Genomic DNA, 8,810 nt, shown 5'->3' on the forward strand with positions numbered 1-8,810 from the left:
CACACAGGTCAGGTACTAAGTGGAGTTCTGGTCCAAGTCTGTGCCACAGTGGGTTCCGTGGACCCAGACATCTACTCTGTGGTCATTTTCCTCATTCCATCGAAGATATTATCAAAATGGATATAATTTTCAGCTGACAGAATCATGAGACTAGTTTCCTGCCATGTTATGAAAGCATCATAATGATAGGAATGACCAAGTGAGGGCCTCTGAAACTGCCTCTTACCTGAGCCAAGATAGCAGAGCAGAAACAGTATTGCATCTTGGATATAATAGAAGAAACCAGGCCAATCTTAAAGACTTGGAGGCTTCCAAGATGCCAAACATCCATGATTCCACTCAGCTCACCATCTGGACCTTGCAAAAATCCTAAAAGTTAGTGGTGGACTATACAAATTAACTAAGTTGGAAGCTCCAGTTACAGTTTCTATACTGAACTGATGTCTTTACCAGACTGGTCAGCAGAGCCCTAGCCAGCTCTTGATATGACAAGCTAATTCTTCTCAATCCTATTGGGAAAGAAGATCAAAGCAGTAGGCAAATACATCTTTATTTGGAACAGACAGAAAAAGGCATTCATGATTTTGCCCAGAGTTGTATATCTCCCATTCTTTTATTTTGGTCTTAATATATTGCTGGAATAATAGTCTACAGGAATCCTGACTGGACACTCTGCCAAATATCACCTGGTCCGCCACGTTAATGAGATCAGGTTCATTGGACCAGATAAGCAGGAAGGGGCAAGTACTCTGAATGCCAGACACACACACTCCAGAGGATGGAAATCAATCCCACAAAGACTTGAGGGGCTATTGCACCAGTAAAAATTTTAGATAATCTAATGGTTTGAGGATTTCCAGAACATACCCTCAAAGATGCAGAAGAAGTTCTTGCAATTTGTCCCATGTACACAAAAGCACCACTCTAGGTAGGCTGTTTCAGATTTTGGAGATAGCCTATGTCTCACTTGGGAATATTTTTCTAATCTGTTTATGGGGTGACTCAGAAGGTCTTGGAGCAAGGGAGGAGTGTGACAGATTCAGACTGGTGTAAGCAATACTCCCTTTGGACCAGTGACCCAGCATATCTCACAGTGCTAGAGGTATCTGTGGTAAATAAGAGTGCTGAGAGGATTTCCTGACAAGCCCCTATAGGAGAATTACAGCACAGACCTCCAGGTTTCTGGAGGAAGACTATGCTGTCTGTAAAAAGCAGCTTCAGGCATACTATGGACATGGTTCATCAAGGGGCTATGTAACTGAACAGAGCTGTCTCTAAGTTGGGTATCGTCAGACCCAGCAAGTCATATGTTAGGGTAGGATCTCATTTCACACGTCCTTGAAGGCAAATTCATCAGTTTATCTGGGCAATTTGTTTTGTAGGTATCACAAAAGAGCAAATTAACTGTTCATGGAGTTTTCCAAACTGTGGTCCTATCCCATTTAGTTGAGTGAAATTAAATGTTTTGATGTAGCCGTAGTATACAAATAATTCCTTAAAACTAGTCTTCCCATTTTCTGTTGTTTTTACCTTTCTTGAAAATCTCTTCTCTACCTTAAAAAATTATATATTTTAAAAATTCTCCTATATATCTTGTTAAATCCTGTTATATCCTCCTGTTAAAGAGCTTTGTTCTTTACATGTTGATTTTAATCTGTCTCTATCGTGAATTTATTTTATGTGTAATGTGATGTAGGGACCTACTGTTTTTCCAAATTAAGAGTAAGTTTTTCCATCTTTTAGCATTTCCTTTTCCCCAATAATATGAAGAATTCCCTTCCTAATATACTAATTTCTCAAGTATACATAGTTCTGTTTATGGATTCTCTATAATGTGCAATTGACTTCCTGTACTAATAGCTCTCTGTTTAATTATTGTGGTTTTATATTACTTCTTGATATCTGGTATGATATTATCTCCTTTAGTGTTCATTTGTTTGTGTGCATTGTATTTTTGGAAGCCTATTATTGTGCCGTTTCTCTTCCAAATAAAATTTTAATTGAAATGTTTATTGAGATAATTATAGATTCCAGTGCAATTGTAAGAAACAAAACAGAGAATAACTCTATGTACATTTTACCCAGTTTCCCCTAAGTAGCAACATTTGTAAAAGCATAATATGTAACATCAAAACAGGGAAATTGATATTGATACAATCCACTGATCTAATTCAGATCTCCCCAGCCAGTTCATTTATGTGTATATGTGTGTTCAGTTCCATACAATTTCATCACATGCATAAGTTCATGTATCCACCACCACATTCAAGACAGTGAGTAGTTCCCAGGCAATTATCTCTCATGTTGCCTTTTAAAAATATATACAGATTTTGTTTATTTATTTATCTATCTATCTATCTATCTATCTATTTAAGAGAAAGCACAAACAGGAGAAGGGGCAGAGGGAGAGAGAGAGAGTGAAGCAGACTCCCTGCTCGATCCCAGGACCGTGGGATCATGACTTGAGCCCAATGCATATGCTTAACCACCCGAGCCACCCAGATGCCTCTTTTTAAAAAATTAAGTAAACTCTGCCCCCAGTATGGAGCTTGAACTCATGACCCCCAAGATCAAAAATCACAGGCTTTACTGGCCAAGCCAGCCAGGCACCACTGGTGTTGCCTTTTTGTAAGCATACTACTTCCCTGGTCCCCCATGGTAGCTGTTAACTGCCTTCTGTTTCTAAAATGGTGTCATTTCGAAGTGCTATATCAAGGGAATTGTTACAGTATGTAACTTTTGGAATTGGAATTTATGACTTTCTTCACTCAGAATAATGCCCTGTATATTTATTCAATGTCTATGTTTCAATAATTTGTTGCTCTTTATTGCTGAGTAATATTCCACAGCCTGAAAGTACAGAAGTATGTTAAAACTATTCAGCTCTTAAAGACAGCTGGACCTACAAAAGATAGAAGCAGAAGGAAAACTTCCAGACTCTTTTTATGAAGCCAGCATTACCCTGATCTCCAATCCAGGCAAATACCGCACTAAAAAAGAGAATTTCAGACCAATATCCCTGATGAATATAGACGCCAAGATTCTTGACAAGACCCCAGCTAATAGGATCTGACAGTACATTAAAAAGATTATCCATTATGACCAGATGGGATTTATCCCTGGGATGCAAGGGTGGTTCAATATTTGCAAATCAATCGATGTGATAGAACAAATCAGTAAGAGAAGAGAGAAGAACCACATGGTCCTCTCAGTTGATGCTGAAAAAGCATTTGACAAGATAGAGCATCCGTTCCTGATTAAAACACTTCAAAGTATAGGGATAGAGTGAACGTTCCTCAACTTCATAAAATTTATCTATGAAAACCCACAGCGAATATCATCCTCAATGGGGAAAAGCTGACAGCCTTCCCTTTGAGATCAGGAACATGACAAGGATGCCCATTCTCACCACTCTTGTTCAACATAGTACTAGAAGTGCTAGCAACAGCAATCAGACAACAGAAAGAAATAAAATGTATTCAAATTGGCAATGAAGAAGTCAAACTCCCTCTTTGCAGATGACATGATACTTTATATGGAAAAACCCAAAAGACTCCACCCCGAACTACTAGAACTCATACAGAAATTCAGTAATGTGGCAAGATACAAAATCAATGTACAGAAATCAGTTGCTTTCTAATACACTAACAATGAAAATTAGAAAGGGAAATTGGAGAATTGATTCCAATTACTATAGCACCAAGAACCATAAGATACCTGGGAATAAACCTAACCAAAGAGGTAAATGATTTGTACTCAAAGAACTACAGAACACTCATGAGAGAAATTGAAGAAGACACAAGAAGATGGAAGAGCATTCCATGTTAATGGATCAGAAGAATAAACATTGTTAAAATGTCTATATTGCTTAGAGGAATCTGTACTTTCAGTGTCATCCCGATGAAAATTTTTCAAAAAGCTGGAACAAACAATCCTAAAATTTGTATGGAACCAGAAGAGACCCCAAATTGCTAAGGAAATGTTGAAAAAACTGGGGGCATCATGTTGCCTGATTTTAAGCTTTACTGCAAAGTTGTGATCACCAAGACAGCATGGTATTGGCACAAAAACAGACACATAGACCAGTGGAACAGAGTAGAGAGCCCACATATGGACCCTCAACTCTGGTCAAATAATCTTCAAAAAAGCGGGGAAAAGTATACAGTGGAAAAAAGACAGTCTCTTCAGTAAATGGTGCTGGGAAAATTGGACAGCTATGTATAGAAGAATTAAACTTGACCATTCTCTTACCCTATACACAAACATAAACTTGAAATGGGTAAAAAACCTCAACGTGGGCAGGAATCTATCAAAATCCTAGAGGAGAATACAGGCAGTAACCTCCTCGACATCGGCCACAGCAACTTCTTTCAAGACATGTTACAAAAGGCAAAGGAAACAAAAGTGAAAATGAACTTTTGGGACTTCATCAAGATCCAAAGTTTCTGCACAGCAAAGAAAACAGTCAACAAAACAAGGAGGCAACCCACAGAATGGGAGAAGATATTCACAAGTGACACTATAGACAAAGGGTTGATATCCAAGATCTATAAAGAACTCCTCAAACTCAACACACACAAAACAGATAATCATGTCAAAAAATGGGCAGAAAACATGAACAGATACTTTTCCAAATAAGACATAAAAATGGCTAACAGACACATGAAAAAATGTTCATCATTAGCCATCAGGGAAATAAAATCAAAACCACATTGAGATATGACCTTACATCAATTAGACTGACCAAAATCATCAAGACAATAAATAAGTGTTGGGGAGGATGTGGAGAAAGGGGAACCCTCTTACACTGTTGGTGAGAATGCAAGTTGATGCAGTCACTTTGGAAAACAGTGTGGAGATTCCTTAAGAAATTAAAAATAGGGCTACCCGTATGACCATGCAATTACTACTGGGTATTTACCCCAAAGATACAGATGTAGTAAAAGAAGGGCAACCTGTACCCCAATGTTCACAGCAGCAATGGCCACAGTCACCAAACTGTGGAAAGAGCCAAGATGCCCTTCAACAGACTAATGGATAAAGGAGATATGGTCCATATGTACAATGGAGTATTATGCCTCCATCAGAAAGGATGAATACCCAACTTTTGTATCAACATGGATGGGACTGGAAGAGATTATGATGAGTGAAATAAGTCAAGCAGAGAGAGTCAATTATCACATGGTTTCACTTACTTGTGAAGCACAAGGAGTAAGATAGAGGACATTAGGAGATGGAGAGGAGAAGTGAGTTGAGGTTGGGGGAAGTCAGAGAGGGAGAGTAACCATAAGAGACTGTGGACTCTGAAAAACAAACTGAAGGTTTTGGAGGGGAGGAGGGTGGGGGTTGGGTGACCCTGGTGGTGGGTATTAAGGAGGGCACATATTGCATGGAGCACTGCGTACGGTGCATAAACAATAAATTTTAGAACACTGAAAAAAATAAAATAAAATTTAAAAAAAAAAAAAAGACAGCTGGACCAATTCCAGTTTGGGACTATTACAAATAAAGGTACTAGGAACATTCATGTACAGGTTCTTGTGTAAACATAAATTTCCATTCCTCTAGAATAAATGACCAAGAGTCTAATCTCTGGTTGATATGGGAATTAGGTATATAAGTTTTTAAGAGATTGACAAACTGAGGTGCCTGTGTGGCTCCGTCAGTTAAATGCCAGACTCTTGATTGTGGCTCAGATCATGATCTCAGGCTTCTGAGATGGAGCCCCACCTTGGGCTCTGCGCTCAGTCAGGAGTCTGCTTGTCTCTCTCTCCCTCTCCCTCTGCCTGTCCCACTCGTGCTTGCATTCCCTTGCTCACTCTCTCTTGCTCAAATAAATCAATCTTAGAAAAGAACTTAACAAACTGTTTTCCAGACAGGCTGTATCATTTCACACTCTCATCAGCAATATGTAAGTGATTTCTCAGAGCAAAATCTTTTAAATTTGAAGAAGTCCAATTTATCAATTTTTCTTAAGCTTCATGCTTTGGATGGCAATTCTAACAACTCTTTAAATAGCTCTAGGTCCCCCCAATGTTTTTTCCTATTTTTTTAAAAATAGTTTTATGTTGTATCTTTTAGTCTGTGACTCTTTTGCAGGTAATTAAAAAAATTATTCTTAATATTTTTTAGAGAGAGGGAGAGAGGGGAGAGAGGAGCAAAAGGGAGGGAGGGAGGGAATCCCAAGCAGGCTCCACACCCAGAATGGATCCTCTACATAGGGCTTGATTTCACCACCCTGAGGTCATGACTTAAGCTGACATTAAGAGTTGGATGCCTAACAGACTGAGCCACCTGGGTGTACATTTTGTAGTTAATTTTTGTGGACAGTATGAAGTTTGAGTCAAGTTTCACTTTATTTTTTGCCTGGGGATGTTCAATTGCTCCATACCATTTGATAAAAAGGCTATCATTTTTTAGTTGTTTCTGCATTTTTGTCAAAAACTAGTTGAGCATAGCAGCACCTGGGTGACTCAGTCAGTTAAGCATCTGCCTTCAGCTCAGGCCCTGATCTCAGGGTCCTGGGATTGAGCCCCTCTTTAATCTCCCTGCTCAGCCAGGAGTCTGCATCTCCCTCTCCCCCGCCTGTCTCCCCATCTTGTGCACGCGTTCTCTCTCTCTCTGAAAAAAATAAAACCTTTTAAAAAAATTTGTTGAGCATATTTGCATGGGTCTACTTCTGAATTCTCTATTCTGTTCCATTGATCTATGTGTCTGTCCCTCTGCCAATACTATACCATGTTGATAACTCTAGCTACATATTAAGTTTAATATCATGTAGAATGGTTTCTTCCATTTTATTCTTCTTAATCAAGATTACTTTGGCTATTTTTATGTTTGTGGGAGTTTCTGTATAATTTCAGAATAACTTTGTTGAGATTTTCATAGGAATTACATGCAGGCTCTAGATCAATTTGGAAAGGAATGATATCTTTAGTGTGTTAAGTTTTGTAATCCATTACAAGGTATGTCTCTTCATTTATTTAGATCTTCTTTGATTTCTTCTTTTGTAAGAATTTCATAATAATCAAATCCTATACATGTTTTGTTAAATATATACGTAGGTGTTTCGTTTTCTTTGAAGGAACTAAAATGGTATTGTGTTTTAAATTTTGGTTTCCATGTGTTTATAATTAGTTCATGGGAACATGATTGGTTTTGGTATGTTGATGTTGTGTCCTGTAATCTTGCTGAATTAACTTATTAGTTCTTGGAGTGTTTCTCCTTGTTTTTTGTTTGTTTGTTTGTTTGTATCCTTTTCATTTTTGTTTTTGTTTTGGTAGATGCCTTCAAATAGTCTCCATGGACAATCATGTCATTTGTAAATAGGGATGGTTTTATTTCTTCTTTTCTAACAGGTATGTCTTTTATTTCCTTTTCTTACCTTATTTCACTGGCTAGAATTTCTAATACTATATTGAACAAGAGTTGTTTGAGTGAATGGACATTCCTGCTTTTTTCTTATCTTAGGGGGAAAGCATTACATCTTTCACCATTAAATATGATGATAGCTGTAGGTTTTGGGTAGGCTTTCTTTATCAAATTGGGGCATTTTCCCTCTTTCTTATCTTGGTGAAAATTTTTATATGAGTAAGTATTGGATCTGTTAAATGCTACAGAGGGGAAGTGGCATCATCTGACATGATCATTTAATTTTTCTTTTTAATTTGCTGATATGATGAGTTATACTGATTAATTTTCAAATACTTAAACAGTCTTACATACCTGAAATAAATCCCACTATGGTCATAATATATAATTCTTTTTACACATTATTGGATTTACCTTGCTAATATTTTATTGGAGATTATTGTGTCTATGTTCATGAGAGATACTGGTTATTGTAATTTTCTCATTTTGTACCATTTTTGTCTGCTTTTGGTATTGGAGTAATAGGGCCTCATAGAATTCAGAAGTGTCACCCCTTCTCTTTTCAGGAAGAAATTTTGTAAAATTGATGCTAATTCTTTAAATATTTTTTAAAAAGATTTTATTTATTTATTTGTCAGAGAGAGAGAGAGGGAGAGAGAGCGAGCACAGGCAGACAGAATGGCAGGCAGAGGCAGAAGGAGAAGCAGGCTCCCTGATGAGCAGAGAGCCCAATGTGGGACTCGATCCCAGGACGCCGGGATCATGACCTGAGCCGAAGGCAGCTGCTTAACCAACTGAGCCATCCAGGCGTCCCATCTAATTCTTTAAATATTTGATAGTGTTCTCCAGTGAAACCATCTGGGTCTGGGGATTTATTTTCTGGGAGCTTTGAAATTACGAAGACAATTTCTTCAATGACTATTCAGATTATATATATCATCTTCATTGAATTTTGAGAGTTTATGGGTCTTGAGGAGTTAATTTATTTCTTCTAAGTTGTTGATTTGTGAATATAAAATTACTTAGATTATTCCTTTATTAACTTTTTAATGGCTGTAGGATCTCTAGTGCTATTCCCTACTTCATTTTTTTTTTAATTAAAGATTTTATTTATTTATTTGAGAGAGAGAGATAGTGAGAGAGAGCATGAGAGGGGAGGAGGTCAGAGGGAAAAACAGACTTCCCAAGGAGCTGGGAGCCCGATGTGGGACTCAATCCCAGGATTCCAGGATCATGACCTGAGCCGAAGGCAGTCGTTTAACCAACTGAGCCACACAGGTGTCCGCCCCACTTCATTTTTTATATTGGTGGTTTGTCTTCCTTGGATTTTTGCCATCTTACTGGAGGTATATCAGTTTTTTTTTTAAATTTTATTTTATTTGACAGAGATCACAAGTAGGCAGAGAGGCAGGCAGAGAGAGGAGGAAGCAGGCTCCCCG

The sequence above is a fragment of the Lutra lutra genome, chromosome 13 (genome assembly GCF_902655055.1).
Source record: "Lutra lutra chromosome 13, mLutLut1.2, whole genome shotgun sequence".
NCBI lineage: Eukaryota > Metazoa > Chordata > Mammalia > Carnivora > Mustelidae > Lutra > Lutra lutra.